Source organism: Microcebus murinus, chromosome 8, assembly GCF_040939455.1.
Source record: "Microcebus murinus isolate Inina chromosome 8, M.murinus_Inina_mat1.0, whole genome shotgun sequence".
Taxonomy (NCBI): Eukaryota; Metazoa; Chordata; class Mammalia; order Primates; family Cheirogaleidae; genus Microcebus; species Microcebus murinus.
This window is the reverse complement of record NC_134111.1, coordinates 59,081,145-59,103,246: the sequence shown is the minus strand read 5'-3', so window position 1 is coordinate 59,103,246 and position 22,102 is coordinate 59,081,145. Positions and strand designations below refer to the sequence as shown.

At 35.4% G+C, this 22,102-nt stretch overlaps 1 protein-coding gene and 1 long non-coding RNA gene across 6 annotated transcripts in view; one reads left to right on the top strand and one right to left on the bottom strand.

Moving 5' to 3' along the window:
- PDE1A (phosphodiesterase 1A) overlaps nucleotides 1-22,102 on the top strand; it is a 315,490-nt gene that overhangs the window by 158,767 nt on the left and 134,621 nt on the right. The gene's annotated exons all lie outside the window — the stretch shown is intronic.
- The window catches only part of LOC142872366 (uncharacterized), a 68,465-nt gene continuing 55,738 nt past the window's right edge, over nucleotides 9,376-22,102 (bottom strand). The window contains exon 4 of the long non-coding RNA XR_012920586.1: nucleotides 9,376-9,448. This is a non-coding gene — a long non-coding RNA (uncharacterized LOC142872366). The remainder of the gene's footprint in view (nucleotides 9,449-22,102) is intronic.

Here is a 22,102-nt window from a genome sequence, read left to right as displayed (position 1 = left end):
ATTTCTAGATTCCTGGGGCTAATTTTTACAGTTGATAAGATAAAATAGTATATTATTTACTTAAAGTTTTAGGTAATTAATAATTTTAAGACTTCACAAATGACATAATTATTCATCATTCTGTCAAAGATTCTACATGCACTTTCCCATTTGGATGGTAAATTGAATGTAGCTCAGTTATGATGTGGTGAACTAAATATGTTTCATGTGCTATTTACATGAAATTAACGGTGAAACTCTTAACATGTAGGATATTTTCTTTCTTTTCATTTAGTGTTATGCTCTATTTTCTTATGTATTTCTTTCATGTGATAGTTCATAATTTTTCTTTCATTTTCTGCTCAAGTCCTTTTTCTGCATTTGAAGTCTTTCACTTTATGCTATAGCACATTATGCAAAGGATACAGATTCAAGCTTCAGGTAAAGAAAATAAAATCTAGCATGTATTTACTACTTACAATGTACTCTTCTACGTACTTCAGATGTATATTTCATTTTAATTCTTGTAGCTGACTTGTGACATAGGGACAATTTTTTTTATCCCCTTTTGTAGAGGAGAGAACTAAGGCACAGAAAAGTTAAATAACTTACTCATGGCAGGATTCAAATACTGAACTCTGATGCTTCTGACCAGCCACTCCCTAACTGTGTGATCTTGACTAAGTCACTAAGCTTCTCTACGCCTATATCTGCTCATCTATAAAGGAGGGCAGTGGGGATACAAAACAATTAGATAAGCTTCAAACAGTTCACAGTCTCTGTGGTAAAGATGTTCAGTGAGCAGGTAAAAATGTAACTCTGGAATTCAACAGGCAAGGTGGAGCACAATGTCTGGAAAACAGAAATTGAGAGCAAATAAGACCTCCAAGAAAAACACATGTAGTGAGACGATTTCCCTGTGGGCAAGGGGGAAGGGGTGCCTGCCTTGGAATTAAGGAAGGCACAGGAGGAAGTAAAGGAGAGCGTGGGAGAGAGGTTCAAGAAGCTGGCGCAGAACCAAGAGACTGATGCTGGAGAAGCCAAGAAACTAGCCAGCAAGTCCAAACATAACTTTTTATGTTCTGAGGACTAAAATCAGATCACTGTGCTTGGCAATGAGGTCATCACTGACCTTTTGAAAGACCCTTTTCTAGCGCTGCAGGGATGGAAGTGGGACTGCAGTGGGTTCAGAGGTGGGGAGGGCAGGAGGTGGAGGCAGCAGGGGGGTAACTGCCCAAGCCATCTGGCAGGAAGAGACACCTGCAACCAGAGACAGAATAGGGCTGAGAGAAGGGCTCGCACGGAGGGAACACTTACGTGTGTTTGTTAATAACATTTGAGGATTAGAAGAATAACAGGGAGATGGAGAAGGCTCGGGAGTAGTAGAGTAATAGAGTAGAAGAGTAGAGAGGGAGTAGTAGAGTAGAAGAGAATGAAGCAGGCTTATTCTTCTGAAAACATTTTCATTTTCATAAATTCTTCAGTGCTATTACCCAAGAAATAACTGACAATAACGTGAGAGTCAGTCAACAACTAATGTTTATTAAGTAGTTGCTATCTATCAGACACCATTTTAAGTGCTGGGAATACAACAACAGCAAAAACAAAACAGGTAAAGTCTGGCTTTCATCGAGCTTTCATTGTAGAGTCTATCTAAAATAAGCAATAAACAGGCAAATGAATGGTTAGAGAATATGTCCAGTGGAGATAAATGGTATGAATTGAAGTGAGGAGGTCAGGGCCTGGAGGGGTGGTAGTGCTTTTGTAGATAGGAGGTAGGAAGTCCTATTTGATGAGGAGACATTTCAGTAGAAATCTAAAGGCAATGAGAGACTGAATTTTATGGATATGTGGCCAGAAAAAGTTTAACATGGAAGGACAATGAGTGCAACAGCCCACAAGTGCAGAGATTTTGACAGATTCAAGGAATAGATAGCTAAGACACCGCTCTGGCTGGATTGGAATTTGAGAGGAATAGGAGCTGGATAGTTTAAAATATACACCATATATAGTTGTCTGCTGTGCTTACAAGAAAAGACAGTTCTGGTAATGGATTACATTTGAATTATTTTATTACATATAGTTTTTTATGTCTCATGGGTAATTTTTATATTTGGAGATCTTAGGCCATTTGAAAACCTAATGAAAGCTATGGATTCTTTCCCTAGATAAAAGCACATATTTATACAAAGAAAAGAAGTTGTGTACAATTTCATAGTGTTCTTGAAACTCCAGAATTCCTTTTATAGACCCTGAGTTAAAAGTTCTTGCAATGGAGGATGAGTTGCTGTCCAAAACTGCTCTTCAGTGTTACTTTGATTCTAAATCATGCTAAGCCTTACGTACCTATCCCTAAAGAGTTTAACATTGGGTTCATTGTCACTCTCTCCAGTCATATTTCATGGTAGTTCCACATAAAACCCTGGTTCCTTGATTTACTCGTTCCAGGTATTCTCCCCACTACCTCATCCACCTCCTCCCATGGTCATCCTTTAGACCTAATAATCATATCTTTTCTACAAGCTCAGGTTCTAACATTTCAGTCTCCAACTACTGCCTCCCATCTTTTCAGTTCACTCCCTCTAGTATCCCAACTCCAAAACTCTTGATCCAAGTAGAACCATCCATTAATCCTAACACGTTTTTCTATGTCTCTGAAATATACCCTTCTTTCTCTCCCCACACAGCTCATACTGAATGGTCCATCATTGCAGTAGCAACCTTCCATATACTGTCAATGCCCTTGTTCAATTACTTTCTATATTATTATTCTGACAAAATCCAAACACTATTAAATTAAACTTTCAGACTATTTATACCAGCACTTGGATAATGTGGCTGAATAAAGGCAGAGCTGTGCTTTATATTCTGTGTTTAAATTTATGACTGCCAACCTCAAATAATCCCTTAACGTTTCCTGGCAATCATACCATTTCCCTACTTCTTCAGGCTCAAACACTCTCTTAGAAACTATTTCACACCTTCTTGGTCTCTCCTCCCATATCACCTGCCCTTTCACTTTCAGAGGAAGTCTTTGTTTCCTGTTTCACAGAGACAATAGAGAAAATGAAAGCAACCAGGGGAGAACTTGGGACATTCTTAGCACATCTATCCACCTTACTGCACCCCTGTTTACATATTCTGCCTTCACTCTATAAAAACAAATGAATAACTGAATAAGAGCCTTAACATGTGCTTTTAAATGCTGAAGAAGCAAAAGAACCTGTCTGTTAAAGCCATCACTTCTACTTATGTGCTAAATTGCCTTCTTCTTCACCTTTTCACTTTGTTCCAGACGTTGCTTCCTCTCTTCCTTAAATGAATGTGTCCTGTTGGGTCAGTGCTTTCAGCGTAAAAACATGTTTTTGTTTTTTCTATTTAGAAAAAGGCTTTCTCAACTCAACACTTCTCCCAGCTTTCTCCCTACTCTTCTTTATCATTTATAGCAAAATCCATTAGTATTTTATCTGCATACATTCTCTACTTCATCTTCTTCCATACTTGAATCAGGCTTTGTTCCCATGTCTCCACTAAAACAGCTCTTATCAGTCTTCAGTGACCTTGTGTTGCTAAACTGCATGGTCATATCTCAGTGTCCTCATGGTACCTATTAGCAGTATTAGAGATGACTAAATGCTTCCTCCTTCTTGAAATAATTTCTTCACTTGGTTCTACCTTCACATCACTTGTTGTCCACTCCATTCCAATGACTTCTGGTGTTCCTCCTTCATCTCCTTACCTTTGAAACTTAGAGTACTTTAAAAGACCTCGTTCCAGCCCTACTGACCTTCTTACTCTTCCTTGAGCACCCAAGCATGTCCCTATCTCAGGGATTTCATTGGTTTCTGCAATTAAATTCTTCTTTGCCTGGAATGCTCTTCCTGCAGATATTCATGTTGCTTCCTTTTCTTGTCATTCATTTCTCTGCTCCAATATCACATTATCTATTTTTCTAATTCCTCACCCCTATTCCTCCCAAGCAGTCACTCCCTCTCCCCCTCACACTGTTTAACTTTGCCCCAGCATTGATCCCCATCCAGCATTACATATTTGCACATTGGCTTGTTGTCTGTCTCCCTTAAAGAAATATCAGCTCTATTAGGACAGGAACTTTGATTTTTGCACTGTAGTGTCACCAGAGCCTAGAATAATTCCTAGCATGTGTTAGACATTCAGTAATTATTTGTTGAATGAATGACAGATGATGAACTAACTTAGCATACAGGTGTATGTGTGGGGAAATAAGGTTTACACAAAGTAGTCTGTGAAGTTTTTGAGCACAGGAATCATACCCTGCTTTTGCTATAAATAAATGAATAAGAACCTTAACATGTGCTTTTAAATGTTGAATAAATGAAAAAAATTCATTGCCAATATTCAGAGAAAAATAATATGTGTGCCTCCTTGCAGTCTCTGACCCCAATTCACATTTATACTTTTTTTTAATGGCTCTTAGCTCACCCTTGTTGAGTAACTGCAGGGATATTATTCTTTTTTTATTACTGTAAAATACACATAACATAATATTTTTTTATTTTGGCATATTATGGGGGTACAAATTTTAAGGTTTAAAAAAATGCTCTTTCCCCCCTCCCCCCACAAATCTGAGTTTCCAGCATGACCATCCCCCAGATGGTGCATAAAATTTACTGCTTAACGTTTAAGTAAACATTTTTAATTGTACTCTTCCATGGCATTAATTGCATTCACATTGTTTTGCAACCATCACCCCATCCATGTCCAGAATTTGTCATCATCCCAAAGCGCAATTGTACTCATTAAACAATAACTCCTCATTTTCTGGTAACCACTATTCTACTTTCTGTTTCTATGAATTTGACTATTCTAAGCATCTCATATATGAATTTAATGATTCTAGATATTCTCATGTAAAATTCTAAGAATCATTATAGTGTTTGTCTTTTTGTATCTGGCTTATTTTAAATAGCATAATATTTTCAATATTTTATCCATGTTGCAGCATATACCAGAATTTCTTTGCTTTTTAGGGCAAATAATATTTTATTATATGCATATGTCACCTTTTGTTTACCCACTAATTCATCAATGGACATTTGAATTGTTTTCATATTCTTCTGTTGTGAGTAATGAGGCTATGAACATTAGTGTACAAATATCTGTTTGAGTTCTTGTGGATAGATATCACTACATCATTTTAGATTCTCACCAGTAATGCACAAGGGTTCTAATTTCTCCACATCTTTACTAACACTTATTTTTTAGTTTTTGTTATTATTTTTATTTTTTTTAATACCGGCCATCCTCTCATTGTGGTTTTGATTTGCATTTTCCTAACGGTTAGTGATGTTGAGCATATTTTCATGTGCTTATTAGCCATCTGAATATCTTCTTTGGAGAGATGTCTATTCAACTCCTTTGCTCATTTTAAAACTGGGTTGTTGAGATTTTTTTTTGTTTTTGGTGTTGTTGAGTTGAAGGAGTTCTTTATGTATTCTGGATATTAATTCCTTGTCAGATATATGATTCGCAAATATTTTCTCCCAATCTATGAGTTGCCTTTTCACTCTGTTGATAGTATCCTTTGATGTACAAGTTTTTAATGATAATAAAGACAATTTTTTCTACTTTTTTCTTTGGTACCTGTGTTTTTAGTGTCATATCCAAGAAGTCATTGCCAAATCTGATATTTTGAAACTTTTACCCCGTGTTTTCTTCTAAGATTTTTATACTTTTAGCTTTTAGGTTAGGTCGTAGATCTATTTTGAGTTAATTTTTGCATATGTTATATGGTAAGGGCACATATATATTTTCAGTCACATTTGGTGTTATAAGTTGGCACAATATCTCTGTAATACTAAATTAATTACTAACTAAAGAGTCTATATATGCCAATTACTGTCATACTTGGGACTCATATCTTTCTAATTGTTCAGCATGGCTTTCATTTATTACAATTTTTGCTCCTGTTGACTTATCAAATGTTAATTTGACCCTGAGATGTTAGTCATGAGATGTAATTGGTGTAGGGGGAAAAAAAGCAATCAATTCAAAGTCAAAATCTTGGATTAAATCCCAGCATGAACTAGTTCCATGACCCTGAGCACGTCATTGAAATTTTCTGAGCTGCAGGAGTAATAATACTTACCTCAGAGTTTGTTGTGATAACCTCTGTGAAAATAACTGACACATAATAAACACCTAAATTTTTCCTGAACATGTTGCCCAACACTGAACCACTGAATTTTTCTGAATGACTAATCTCAGCTGACTCGGTCTTGCATCAAAGGCAGTCAGCTAAACAGTAGGTGGAGGATGGAGAGGGCAAACCACCCATGCTGGAGGGGGAAAAAAAGAGCAATTTGCCAAGAGTTATCATGGGGGAGTGTGGATGTGGGTTGAATATGTTGCTGCAAAAGGTACTCAGAGAGCAGAGATTTTGTTTTCTTTTAGATATGAGGCAAAATATAGAACTTTAAGCTTAAAGTAATGGCAGTAACAGATTTGACCTCTAAAATTGAGTATGCTTGGCATTGGGTAGAAAGTCTAAATTTTTAAGACTACATAGAAGGCCTCTGATTTCTATCTGCTTTTGATTTTCTCATATGCAGGTAATTATGACAAGTAAGTTACTGTGTTTTAGAATTCCCCGAAACTTAGGCATTAACATTATTTTGGCATATCTTGTTCATATTTAACATAATTAGAATTTTTAAATATACCTAAAATTGTATAGATTGATTTTCTCTTATGTGTGGTCTCAAAATGGGAGTGGATTAATGTGATAGATTCAAGGTTTTGGTGAGGGAATTAAGGTTGAGTAAGTTCTGCTCCCTGCTCTCTAACCACTGACACATAGGAACTTTAGTGTTATTCCTTCCTCAATAAAACAGAAATAATATTTCTTTCCTATCTTCCTCATGATAATATATTGAGCTTTAAATGAAATGAAGCAAGTAAACTTGTAATGAGCATTTTTTTTCCAGGCATCCATCTAGGAAATAGACAATAAAAAATTAATAGCATCACCGATATTTCTGGGTCTGTCATCCTTCCTCCTACAGTCTCTTAAAAACAGTAATGTCTTCACTAGTAGTTGTGGTAAGTCTCTGATCAATTCCCTGGTCCACTAAGAGAATCTATGCTGTACCCATAAAACCTGTTTGCTACTTGAGAACCCTGTGCAGCATCACTGCACCCCCAGGCCCTGTAGCTTGCCCAGAATGGTGCTGCTCTATAGTGACACCCTGGCCTACTCTGTCAGAGGGTGGCCTACTCTGCCAGGGGGTGGCCTACTCTACTAGGAGGTGGCCCACTCTGCCAGGGGGTGGCCCACTCTACCAGGAGGTGGCCTACTCTGCCAGGAGGTGGCCTACTCTTCCAGGGGGTGGCCTACTCTGCCAGGGGGTGGCCTACTCTGCCAGGAGGTGGCCTACTCTGCCAGGGGGTGGCCTGCTTTGGAAACCCCTGGAAGCTGGCACAGCCTCGTACCACCAGCAGAAGTAGGGTACCCCAGAGGGCTGCTCTCAGAATTCCTAAGATATGATTCTTGTGATATCATCCTCCTTGTGGTCCATGGGGGCTTCCTGCCCCCGTTCGTTGATGACAGCTGGACCTACCTCTCCTGACAAGGACACTATAAGCAGTGCTCATGCTGAAGATGGATTTTTCCATAGCTCCTCTGACCATGTACTTAAGTCTTCCAAAGAATTCCATCTTCCTCCAAGGAGCTGAAAGAAATTTTGGCTCTAACTGCTAGATATTAAGGCAGAGGTAGAGATGTTTTGCAAAAGTTTCTTTTTTTTTGGCCTGGCTCTAGCCTGTACTTAACTTCCTAATAACCTCTATCTTCCTTCTCATAGAAAATGCTTATTATTTTAGTTATTACTTCTCTAGTAAAGAACTTATTTTTATAATTTTTGTGACTGAATCTCTCTTGTAGAGATAAATAGCTGTTCCCTCTATTTAGAGAGATTAAATGGGAGGATTTTTTGTTTGTTTTTGTTTCCATAAAATTATGATCTATATTAACCAGCATTGACAATGAATGAATATTTTTAATTCACAAATAAGAGAGAAATTGGGTATGTTTTCCTATCCTTTTTATATATGTGTGTATATATATTCTTGGAATGTCCTTATTTTCTGCTTTTTTAATTTGTTGACATGTCAAAAGTCTTTTATCAAGCCATTTATTTTAGATTTGTTAAAATTCATAAGGTTAAAATAACATTTGTTTTATTTTGGGATAAATTAGCAATGACAACTTTTCATGAGTCTTACAAAATGTAGAATAGCTATATTATATATAACATTCACAACATTGAGTACTCTTAGGCATTCAGATAGAACTCATTTTGTGGAAACTAAGTGTAGTTTAAAAATCTACTAACTCATGAAGTTATGATATTATTTTCCTGGAACGTAGTCTCTGATTTGATTTTTGTGCCTAACAGCTAGCTATTTATTGATTTTTGAGAAGCCATTTAATTTATCTACTTTATTATTTCTGTTTTAAAACAAAAAAGAATATAGTTTCATTTACCTTCTCCACTGGAGTGTAAAGTATTCTAGATATCTTAGGTGAAAATCCATCAAGATAAAAATGAAAACTCATGATCAATCACATAACTTTTTAATTTTGTAGCAGGAAGCCTCATGAGAAAGCCTCATGAATTCAGCTTCACAGCAGGAATCTGTGAAGTCTGGAATTGATTCTGTGGCTTTCTATATGCCCAACACCATACTAAAAAATTTCCATACAATATTGAATTTAATCCTGGTAACATAGATTATACTCTTACCACCTTTTATAAAACACACCTTTTATAAACCTTCCTAAGGTTTAGGAAGAAAACCTAAAATTTGCCCAAGATCACACAGCTTGTAAGTGGCCAAGGAGAAATAAAAGTGTATTGTGACTTTGGAGTTTTTATCATACTTCCAACAAATAGTGATGGAACAGCAGGCTCATCATCAAAAACTAATTACCTTGAAATTATAAAGCCAGAGTAAACCATCATTTTCTAGAACTCTGGAATGGTGAAGCTAGAAAATAACTTAAAATATCTAGCCTAGTGGCTTATAAATTGTGTCTTAGCTGTGAAACTCTTCCTTCAAATAAGATCTTACTTGGAAGCTTAAAGATATAAAACATTGGGAGAGCTCTATTAAAGAGACAAGGAGCGAGGCACAATTCTCAGCTTGAGGTGTTTTCTGAGGAAGTTCCAAAAAATCCTTCCAGAATTAAGTCCTAGGGGAATAATTTGAAAAACCATTATAAAGTCCAAAATCTTCATTCCATAAATGAAAAATAAATCCAGATTTTTAGCAATGCAGTTAAACTGAAAGAATCATTTTACTCTTTGTAAAAGTAATAAAGACTCCATTCCTTTGTGGCTTTTCTTTCTTATCTTTGATCCATACAGTAGGATGCTGACCACATTTTCTTCTTCTTTTCATTAATTATTGACACTTATTAGTACAGTGCCTGGAATTTAATAGAAACAAAAAAATTTTGCCAAGATTTGGGAAGGAAACGTAATTTTTATAGCTGCATGTTGATGTGTAACTAAAATCTTCAGGCTTGCTCTAACATATTGCCTTGGGGAGAGCTTGTGAACTGTTAAAAATGGGACACCATGTCCCTTTACAGAGAAATAAGCAAGAAGTAGAGAAGTATGCCAGTTGGAACTACAGGAGAGCTCAAAAATTCTGGCTGTGATCTCATGAATTGGAATCCAATTAGTGGGCACCAGTAAATGTTCTTTCTGGAAAATGCCATTACTTCTGTTTTTAATGATCATCTTGGTTTTATATATCACTTAACACACAAAACATCTATCTGCTTTAAATAAATAGTCACACACAAAGTCTTTAGAAGTTATTAACCCCAAATGCTATTTTTTGCTTTTCATGGAAACCAGATTTATTTTCTTTAGGCACTTTGTTAGAACCTAATGCTTGAGGTTGAATGTATAAAACGTAAGATAAATTGGTAAACTATTTAATTAATAATTACAAATTGTATACCTACTAGTGAAAAGGACAAAATATTTTACACGCGGGAAATTTTTGCTTTAGAACATACCTTGGAAATCAGATCTCATGGAGACAAAGGAGTTACAAAATAAGTAACAGCAAACCTGCTATTATAAACCATCAAGACCTTCTGTCAAATGATATATGTAAATTTATATTGATCACAAGTCTTTTATAATAGCTAGTCTATTGCACATTGTTCAACGGAAGTTATCTAAAAACATAAGAAAGACGATATAATGCTAACAACAATAGCCAACTTAAAAAACTAGTTTTATTGAGTCTGCAAAAGAGTGAATTCAAAGCAAATACCTACTTATTGCTTATGTCTACCTATTGAAGCAGCAAAGCTAAACATAGATTTTATTAAAATTATTTCTTCAGTTCTAGAAAATATTGTCTTTTTATTCTTATTTGGATTTATACCACAGTTTGAAAAGGTAACCATTATTTTAAATATTATTTTCTAAGCTTGTGTGAAGCTGTATTTTTTTTCTCAAGTTTTCTTCTGCAAATTTCCTCATGGTCAATGTGGCCTACATGAAGACAGAAACCATGTATCCCAGCACCTTAGAGAGGATCTGGCATATTACACTAAGTATCTGCCGAATAAGCATATACATGCTGTAGCCCTTATACCTGCATCCACCCAAACAACCAACTAAACCAATCAATCATGTTCTTGGGTCTTAGGATATAATAAGAAAAGAAATAGCTAGGAGCTTCCTATGTTAAGCATATGTTGGCACTTGATATCAGTGTCAACACTTAACCTTCTTTATTAATTAGAGTATTTATTAATTAAACAGTTACTACATTTTTCTAGTCCTCACTATGAGCCAAGACAACTTGTATGGTCCTTATCTTATAGCTCTTGGTGAATGAAAGGCATTGAGTCTAGTAGGCAATACAGGGGCTACCAGCTGTTAACTCCACCAAAGGAATGTAGACTGCTGACGTAGTATATAGTATTCTAAAGAAGAAAGAAATTTAAATGTGGAAAGCTACTTCTTGATTTGTGGTAGCCTCAGAATCCTATAGAGACTGAATCAATATTAAGAATCTTGCAGTCTAACCCCAAAGAAAATAATCCCATTACATGCCAATTAAACAATGTGCATCATCTTAATTTGTTTTGTCATGCCAGTTTTTGGAAGAACTATGACTTTCTGTGTTTTTTGGTGAGTAGCTGTGCTTGTCAGAAGGAGCTAAAGTCATTCTGGCGGCTTCTAAAAAACAACTGTATAGATATGGATGACTCCGCTCAGAGAAGAGGAAAGAGGCTTACACATGCTTCACACATATTGTCCTCTTAGCTCTCAGAAAATCTGCTTGGAAAAGTATCCCTTAGGTTGTCACAGGAGTAAATGAAATCTATATAATGATATCATCCTTTTAATGCATAGCATGCTAATTGTTCAAGCATAGTAACTTCTATATAGAACTATAGGAGTTAAGTAAAGATACAATGACTGCTAAGTATAGATAGATTAAAGATATAAGGTTAAGGGTGGAAACATAATGAACATTTTAAAATTTGTTGATTAATTTAAGTCCCCCAAAGAAAAGGTTAAGCTAGGATTTAGGATTAATTTATTGTAGAACTTCTAAAAAAATCTCCTTTGATCACTAAAACTTCTGTTACCAATGTTACAGGTTAACAGTGTTTGTTTGACAATATCAATAAAGACCTGGTACAATATGTTTAGGTATGCAAAGATTAGATGTTGCCAGTTTTTCTCCTAACTCCACTTAATTCTGTTGAGATTTTGAGCCAGTAGATCCCCTTACAGAAATCAAAAGGAATCATTTTGTTCTGAGGTAAGAGACATGGTACATAATTCCTTTTTTTTGACAAAAATCAAAATTGCGAAAATAGGAAAATCAATATATGATGAGAAATAATTTTGCACTTTGAAGATATGAAGGCATGAAGGATAAAAAAAGAGAGGCGGTGATGCAGTGAAAGGAAAATATTCCTTCTCAAAGGTAGTTCTCAATGCGTTTGTATAAACATACGAAGGGTGACTAATAGGAAAATGAGTAATTCAACTGAGAATGCTAAGACATGTTGCAATAAATGTAGGCTGAGCTATCTTCTTAAAGGTTATTAAAAAAGAAGAGACTACAAAAGAGCCCATGTCATATAGATCGAAAATTAGGACCACTAGTGTTCTGTGCAATTTTAGAAACCACAGAGAATCATCATGTGGTACAAAGACAATACTTTTCTCCTGGAGTCTCCAGGGCCCTGAAGTGAACATTTGGCAGCAGCCTCGGTCCTGTGGGTGAAGTTCTTTTTATTCACATGATTGTCACTTGGACATCAAGATAAACGGTTCCTGGGAGAGTGTGAAGCCAGCATGCTACTATTGCAGCATTTAATTTTCTGCAAAAGAGCTTTACCACTGCATATCAATGCTTTCTCTGAAAACTGATTCTTGATTATATGCATTTATATATATATAATTGCTAATCTTTTGAAATGAAAGATATTGAAAATGGCAAATGACAATCATTTCTCCACGTGAAACACAATTAGGACCACTTAGGCCAGGCATTAATATGGTGTGGAGCAGTGAATTTCAGTAGGGGCAACTGGGATAGAGGAGTAAGTGTAGGTTGAAAAATGTCATTCCATTGTAATTTCGTGTTTGTAAGTAAAATATGATTTGATTTATATTACAAACTATACAGATTGAAATTCTTGGCTAGTGAGAATATACTGACTATAGTGATCTGTACTGAGGGGATATATTAGATCAACTTGGAGTGTGGGGCTGAAATTTTAATGTTTGTGAAGAGCAGTGAAAGGTTTTAAGAGTTTGAGAAATTGGTATAATTAAAAGAAAATGGGTATTAGAACTAGAAAATCCCGTATTTGAATCCCAGCCTGGCTTGTTTTATAGCCTGGGCACCTGAATTATACTTATTGGTCAATGAATTGGGAATAATCATATCCACACATAGTTAGATAATTATATCTATATATTGAAATAAAACATATAAATGTGTTAGTATTTAAAGTGCCAGGCACACGGATTTACCAAATAGTAATTCATTTTCCCGCCCTCTACATATTTATTTCTCTCTCTTCCTCTTGCTCTTATTCTCTTTCCAGTTTCCCCATCTCTATTTTATAATAGAGACATGGTGCATAATTCCTTTTTTTGACAAAAATGAAAATTGCAAAAATAGGAAAATCAATATATGATGAGAAATAATTTTCAGCATATAAGCATACTCAAGAAAATTAAAAACTAAAGTGGGAACCACCTCCATAGTTCCTAGGTCCCACCTCATTACCACGCTGGTTCTCTTCATCTCCTCACCATGAAATTTCTTGGTTCACATTCGCTGTCTCCACTTTCCCATGGTCCAGTCAAGCCTGCACCCTTTGCAGTTGGGTTCAATCCCCATCCATCCCACTATAACTGGTCACATTAAGGCCCCCAATTTCCTTGGTTGTCAAATTTAATCAGTACTTTCTAAGATTTTCTCATTGGACCTAATCTTTAGGAGCACTGGTGCAATAATCATTATGATGCATCCTTCCTTGATGTTTTCTCCCTTATCTTCCTCTCTGCCTATTCCTTTTCATACTCCCCCTCTTTCTACAGTTCATCTTCTCCTACCTGCCTTTTACATGTTATCATTTTAACAGTTACATTGTTAGCGCCTTTTCCTTCTCTCTTTATAGTCTCTTGGAGAGGTTTATCCACATTATTATCTTCAATTACTCTTTATTATTGAGCATATAGTCTGTGAACAAGCTGATTTGGAATCACTTAGGAACACTTAACAGACATGCAGATGTGAGGCTTGACTCCATACCCACCTGTGTTTGGAGTTCTGATGAATTTCAAGTCTTTGTCACCGTCTCAAATCTCTTTCCTTAGTGGCGGAAACAAGTGCCTTACTTCCTGTTGGGAAAGTTCTCTTGGGTGTTCTATAAGCACTGCAAGTTTGGGGTGTCCGGAATTGAACCCATCATTTGTGCTCCTCCCCCTCTCATGGCCACTCTCATGGTGATGCTCACTAATCCCCCAGTTTCCTAAACCCAAGTGTCTCCTTTTCTTTTATTGACACATGCTATTAGTCATCAGGCCTCCTTCTCGACCCTCACTGCCTTCTCATGTTCCTCATTTGGATAACAAATAGTCTCAGAGTTTTCCTGCAATGGTCCCATCCCTCTTACATGTATCCCCCACAAGACTGCAACACTGCACGAGTGCCATTGCATGATTTAAATCAGTCACTGGCTCCCCCATTGACCTCTGCATAAATTCCGAACTTCTTAATGGTGTGTGTGACCCTTGCTTGCCTTCCAAGTTCAACTACTGCCACACCTCTGACTGGGGCCCTAAGATCTCTTGTCTCTAATGATTTGCAGTTTCTGAAGGCTTCCTGTTTTTGAATGCCTCCAAGCTTTCAGACACATTGTTTTGTATGCCTGTGCTTTCCTTTGTCACAGCACTCATTGTCCTATATGGTGATTGGCAGAGCGCCTGTCTGCCTGCATTTCTATCTGTTAAAGTGAGAACTGAACCTTCATTTTAGAATCTGCCACAACATGCACAGTTCCTGGTGCGTAGTAGGTGCACAATATACATTTGTTAACATAATAGCTTGTGAACCTAATAGTCCTTTAGGGTGGATGATGGCAACAAAGGTATAGTTGATGAGTGGAGAGAAAGGTACTATTCAGAATTTCTCAGTGAATCATGGTTTTATCAAATATGCTTTTATTCTTCAAAAAAATGTGTGAGAATTCTTCAAAGAGCATCTGTTTTCTTAAAAAAATTAAGCATAAATATTTAAAACAACTCTGGAGCTACATATCACTACAAGTGTCATAAGGTATAAATGCATGAGAGTGCTAACATCTGGTTAGCATGGAAATATGTTTAAGTGTGTATTAAGATACACTACCATAACTCAACTTGTCTAAACTCCAAACCAGAAATTTATTATTTGGAAGCAAGATGAAACCAAAACACAAGCCTTTTAAACCTAAACACAGGCTGGTCAGAGGAAGAACAATGAAAATATGTTCATCCTTAAAGTCTTACAAAAGGATATAAGTAATTTTTCACTCTTTTTAATGAGTATGTCAATCTGACAGCAATTTGGCAGATTTTCTTCACTTAATACTAAGCCAACATGTTTCAGAAATTAGATAAATATCCATGTTTTTACCTTTGATTTTCAACGATTCAGATACTTTTTAAATGTTTTAATGCATTAAGTGTGCAGTCAACATAATACCTACTAAATGTACAATATATAATAATCTGTTGTAAACAGTTTAAAACAGAATAAAAATTAAAAATAAACTCTTCATTTCTGATTCTCTGAATATCCTCTCTTCAATCCTCAATGAAAAGTGAAGATTCCAGCAAGCTTTCTACAAAAATTGTCAGCTATTAACAAAACTGGCTTTGCAAATCCATTCTTAACGTGATACACTTGGTAGAATGAGAAGTTTAGATTAGAATTCAAAAGACCCAGTCTTGTCTGGGCCACTTACTAGTTATGTAGTATTTGGCAAATGACTTATCCCTTTGAAGCTCAGTTCACACTTCTAAAAAATAGAGATAATCTCATTTGCTGACTTAATATTTACTTAATCAAATCATAAAATACATGAACGTTCTTTATAAAACTTTATTCTTTTCGTCTTTTTCTTTGTATATATTCATGGGGTATAAGTGCAGTTTTGCTACATTGATATATTGCATTGTGGTGAAGTCAGGGGCTTCAACACTGGAGCAACACATTGTACCCACCAAGCAACCTCTCATCTGTAAAACTTTAAATATATGTAAACAGTGTAAGTAATACACTGTAACTTTACACCTTATACCTTTAAAACAGATTACACCTTTCAAAATTCGACCCATAAATTACCTCATTTTTATGTGAGAGTCTTCTGTTACCCTATTGATCATGTGGATAAATTAGGATAAACTTATGGTATATCTTACTCCTTGACAACCTATGCAGAATGTCTTGAACTCTGAGATGCACCTGCCTAGCAAGGTTGTCCAACTACATTCAAAGACTTAACTCAATTGGTGCTGGGAACACCAGGATGCTTCCTTTGAGCTTGCAAACAATCTTCAGATTCTTCTGGTTCCTGACTGCTTTGTCAGTTTTTGCTGCTTGTGAAGTGACTTGTGGGCAGAGCCTTGCCAGTCTTCTATCACCATTGTCTCCAGTGGAAATAGTGATGTATTTGCCAAAGAGTGTTCTCTCTTGGTGTTCCTAACACTTTAAACCCTTGAAGTGCAAAATGTACACTGAATTTCCCAAATTCTCTGTGCTGAAACCACAGAGCAGGCCTTGAAAGTGTGGGAAGAATACTTCTCTCCCCTACTCTGTGCCATACAAAATTACCCAGGTACTAACGCATCCTGCTTGTGCCCAGTGTCACATAAAGTTGCTCATGAAAATAGGTATCCCAGCTATATGATCATTCTTTCTGAAACAATCTATCCTTTTAGTTGAGCATGGGGACCATTACCTGAGACAGACATAGCCTGCTCTTTTTACCCCCATGACCCCAATTCCTCTTCACCAGGGACTCACAAGAAACTCTTCCTTTTTTAACCAAAATACCTTGGAAAATAAACTCCTGGTGTGACTTCCTTGAATGAATGGTCAGACATTGCTTTGTTTTTTTTCTTTTTTGCTATAGATTCTTCTTTTAATTGTATGCATTTGCTTTTAATATATTTGCTCATGTATGCATCCTAGCCTTTTGGAAGTAAATCCCAAGAGAGAGGTTCTCTTGTCAGTTTTGCCACCATTGCAGCTCCAGTTCTTGGCACATAGTAGGTAGTTAAAAAATAATTCTTGAAGAATGGGTGGATAAATAAATACAAGGAAAAATGTACTCAAAGCAATAGTATTTAAAAAACTGTTAATGGAAATGATTGGAGAGATTAAATGCATATGAAGGCATTTTAATTTTGGCCTTAAGAACCTTGATTTTAACAAAGATATTTTAATAGCTTTAGAATCAGGAAAAAAGTGTAATTTTAAGAATTAATAAAGGAGTGATAATCAGAATATTTTACTAAGCCATTCTATGATGATTTTTGAAGATATTAAAGTGTTTATAGAAATAGCTTTTGCAAAACCTAGGGCCTAGATTAGAAAGCATACCTTCCACATCCCTGAGTTCTCATCCTTACACACTGTTTTGTTTTCATATGCTTGCAATTGTGATGGTCTCAGAAGAAATTTAGTTCTAAGAAAAATTCATCTAAATTGATAAGAATTATAATTTTTCCCATGGTTTCTTTTTCAAAATAATTCATTTTTATTCCGTGGAGCAGAATTCCATTGTATTGATGATATATCACAATTTCTTTATGTTTTCGTCTACTGATAGACACTTGGGTTGTTTTTAGTCTCTTTGGTTATTACAAATAAAGCTCTTATGAATGTTCATATACAAATCTGTGTATGAACATATCATATTCATTTCTCTTTGGTAAATACTTAGAAATGGAATTGCTGGGCTGCATTAGAAATGTGTGTTTAACTTTATGAGAAAGCACTGTGTTTTCCACAGTGACTATACTATTTTGTTTTCCTATAGTATGTGAGTTCCAAGTTGCTCCATCTCATTGCCAACACTAGATATTCTCAGTCTTTTTAAATGTTACTCTTTAACTTTTGATTAATTAAATATTTACATAATTAATAAAGTGATTTCTTAAGTGAACTTTATCATATCTCTCCTTTACAACCTACTAATATTTCACTCTATATGTAAAAAAAGATTCTTAATCAACTAATCAAGTAAAAAAGGTTTCCTTAGTCAATACTGATGGCAGTAGAAGCCATATACTTTTTACCATTTCTCAATGTGCTCATCAAGAAAGATCGATACAGGTTAAATATGAAAGTATACCAAAAGAAGCAAAATATGAAAAGAAACTGCCAACTAGAACAAGTTAAGGATGTCTGCTCTCATTGCTTCTACTCAATGTGGTGCTGGAAATTCTAGAAAATACAATAAGACAAGAAAAAGAGAAAAATATATCTAGATTGAAAAAAAGAATTAAAACTGTTATTTGCAAAACAAATGTGTCCCTATGTAAAAAATATGATGTAATTTACTTGTAAAAACTCCTAAAACTAATAAGTGAGTTTAGCAAGATGATAGTATACATAATATTTACAATGGCAATTAAAATTATAAAAATACTTAGAGAGCAAATCTGAAAAACAATGTGCAAGATCTTTATACTAAAAATGATATTGCAGAGAAAAATTAAAGAAGTCATAAATAAATAGAAAGGTATACTATGTTTATAGTCAAGTCTGTTAAGATGTCAATTCACACTAAATTGTTCTATAGATTCAATACAAACTCATTCGTAATTCTAGCAGAGTTTTTGGTAAAACATGAAAAGTTAATTCTAAAATCTATGTGGAAATTCCAAGAACCTCCAATAGCCAAAATAACTTTGAAAAAGAACATTATTGGAAGACTGACACTAGCTGACTTCTGAAATTATTAAAAGCTACAGTAATCAAAGCTGGGTACGGTGGCTCACACCTGTAATCCTAGCACTCTGGAAGGCAGAGATAGGAGGATTGCTTTAGCTCAGGAATTTAAGACCAGCCTGGGCAAAAGCAAGACCATGTTTCTACTAAAAATAGAAAAAATTAGCCAGGTGTCAGCGCGAGCACCTGTAGTCCCAGCTACTCAGGAAGCTGAGGCAGGAGGATTGCTTGAGCCCAGGAGTTTGAGATTACAGTCAGCTGTGATGACGCCACTGCATTCTACCCAGGGCAGCAGAGTGAGACCCTGTCTCTAAATAAATAAAAATAAATAAATAAATAATGAAATTTTTTTAAAAATAAAAACTAAAGTCATCAAAAGTGTGGTATTGTTATAAGGGAGACAAATAAAAAATAATATAATAAAATATATTCCATAAATTAACCCACACATATGTGGAAAATCTATTTTTTGCACAACAATACAAAGGCAATTCCATGGAGAAATAACCTTTCAACAAATGGCGCTCCCACCAATTGGATATTTATATACAAAAATAAAATAAATTCCTATCAATATCTCACATCATGTGTAAAGAATCAACTCAAAATGAATCATAGACCTAAATGTAAAGCCTAGGATTCATACACTGCTGTTGGGAATACAAAATAGTACAATCAATTTGGGGAAAAGTTTAGCAGTTTCTTAAAAAACTAAGCTTACACCTAATATATATAATCCAATCCTTCCATTCTTAGGTATTTATCCAAGAAAAATGAAATCATATGAGATACATAGACTTACACATGAATGTCCATCAGCTGAGAAATTACTAAAAAAATTGTGGTTCATCTATACAATGAAATAGTACTTAACAATAAAAAGGAACAGACTTTTGATAGAGGCAATGACACGAGTGAGTCTTAAACCATTATGCTCAGTGAAGGAAGCCAGTCACAAAAGGCTACAGATGATATATTTCTACTTTGTGACATTTTAGAAAAGCAAAGCTATAAGAACAGAAAACACATCAGTGGTTTCTAGGGGCCAGAAGTAGAGAGGGAATTGATGGAAAAGGTCAATGATGCAACTTTCAGGAAAGATAGAAATGTTCTGTATCTTTATTGTAGTGATGGTGATATGACTATGTATGTTTACCTGTTAAAACTCATTGATCTGTACACCTAAGAATGATTATTTTTATTACATAAATGGTATATTAATGAACCTGCCTCTTAAAAAAATAAGAGTTACACACACTAAACAATAAACAGAAGTGATGAAGAGTAGAGAAAACCAGAAAGTGCTGAAGTTATCAGGATAGTTTTCCTGGAGCAGATTCATTAAATTTGTTCAGAAAGTAGAGTTCCTATGTAAATAGGTGAAAAGGAGAAGAGTGAAGTCATAATATTAGTTTGGGAAGACTTAACTACTGTACAGTAGCTTGAAATCTTGGTGGCTTAACATAGTAATGGTATGTTTCTTGCTCACATGGCAGTCCACTTCAATATTCAGAAGGCAGTCTTCCAAGAGAGGATGTAGGATCCCAAATCCTTGAGAGTCCAAGAGGCAGTCTTCCAAGGGAAGATGCAGGATCCCAAGTCCTAGAGAGTGTAAGTCTTTGGATTCCTACGCCTCTTCTGTATCTGACCTGGAAATAAGGGCAGAAAGATAAGGGAACAGTGTACTTGTGTGACAGAGACTTGTGGGAGATTTTGGAGGCCAGACATAGAATTTGTATCATTTCTGGTGACATGGCCTCATTTATCTGCAAAATGCTGGGAAATATAGTTTAAGCTGGGTTCCCAGGAGAAAGAGGAAATGAGTTTGGTGAGTACATAACAATGTCTTTTCCTTGGGTATGGAGGCATGGAAGTGAGATGTGCAGCCATGGAGCAGTGAAGAGTTCAGTCTGGCCGTAGGAAGCTGGTAAAATATGTAAGGGAATGTGGGAGTAACTAAAGGAGGACATTGGATGCCAAATTTAAGGACTTTTAATCTTTGGGGCAATAAATTGGCCTTCAAGATGTCTTTGTAAAATAAGGTGATACTTGTCTACCACTCAAAGATATACTGAGGGTGGAGTAGGATAATATATTAAGGCTGTCTTTCAAGGTTCATAAAGCACTAAATGAGCATATGGCACATTTTGTATTAATTCAAAAAAAAGTTTCTGCTTTCTTGCAAAGCAATTTTTTCCTTTCCAGTGATTTTCCTGAAAAGTTCAAAGTTTTTCCACAACTTTTGACTTTGCTAATTATTTCTTTCATACCCCTCTAAAGGAATAGTTATATCTTTTGCCTGTCTTATTTCTTTCTAAAATATTAATAAGGTATTAACTATAAAGAAAAGGAAACCACAGGATTTCCTAGAATACTTCTTTGTAATCTTGCTATGTTGTAGCTAAGAATAGTGTTACCATCTGTGTTAATAACAATAACAATAACGTGCATGATAACATTGAAATATAGAATGATAGATGTTATTTCAAAAAAATGAAATTAAATACTGTTTTTGTCTCTTCTTTTTGCAGATTTCATTTTTGCCTTATCCATATTTTCCTCTTATGTTAGTATATTCATTGTGTTCTGCCTCAATTACTCCAATAATTCTGCTTCTTACCTTAGGGTTGTCTGCCAACTAGTCACTTCTAAAACCAATTTGATGTTCTTCATTATGTTGGCATTCTCTTCCTCTCTCTTTTTAAATTGCCTTCCCAGTGCCTTTGAATCCAATTTTAACTATTTTATTGAGTTCAAAGGCAACTTTTCCACCATTCTTGAGCTGTTCACATCAATCACATGCAGTTATTTCACTTCTCTGTATCTTTATGTCAGAAACACTCTAAAAATTATCCTTTTGCTATTTTCCTACAATTGTATTTTCATGCATATTTTTACCTGACTGCATATGTCTGTGCAATAAGTTTTTCTTCATCAATTCACTCTTCCCAACCTTCAAACAACTGCTCATTTTTTCCAGTGAGATTTTGACTGAAACAACTGATTTGATATTCAAATAATAGACTTACACTTTCTCATCTTTGCTATTTTCTGATCAGAGTTCATGAAACATGGATATGGTAAAATACTTTATCTTCTTAGAAGATACTTATGAGTACATCACTGAGAAGCTGGCCCTCTAACTTTCTGCTAGCACCTTGAGTACTTATTTGTTCTTTTTATTTTCTAGACCCAATATTTCATTATCAGAAATGGAGATGTTTAAGTTTTGGTTAGGTGTAATGAAATACATTTTATTGTGATTACCCATTGTTATTGAATTATAGTGATGATATGATCAATATAATTTTTCTATTTTGACATAACAAAATCTCAATAGAAACATAACATTCCATTTTTTTCTATACTTAATTTTGTAACATTTGAAGTAAAAAACATGATTATATAAAATAAAGGGATAGGCAAGGTGTGGTGACTCATGCCTGTAATCCTAACACTATGGGAGGTTGAAGTGGGAGGATTGCTTGAGCCTGGGAGTTTGAGACCAGCCTGAGCAAAATAGCGAAACCATATCTGTACAAAAACTAGAAAAATTAGCTGGGTGTGGTGGTGTGTGCCT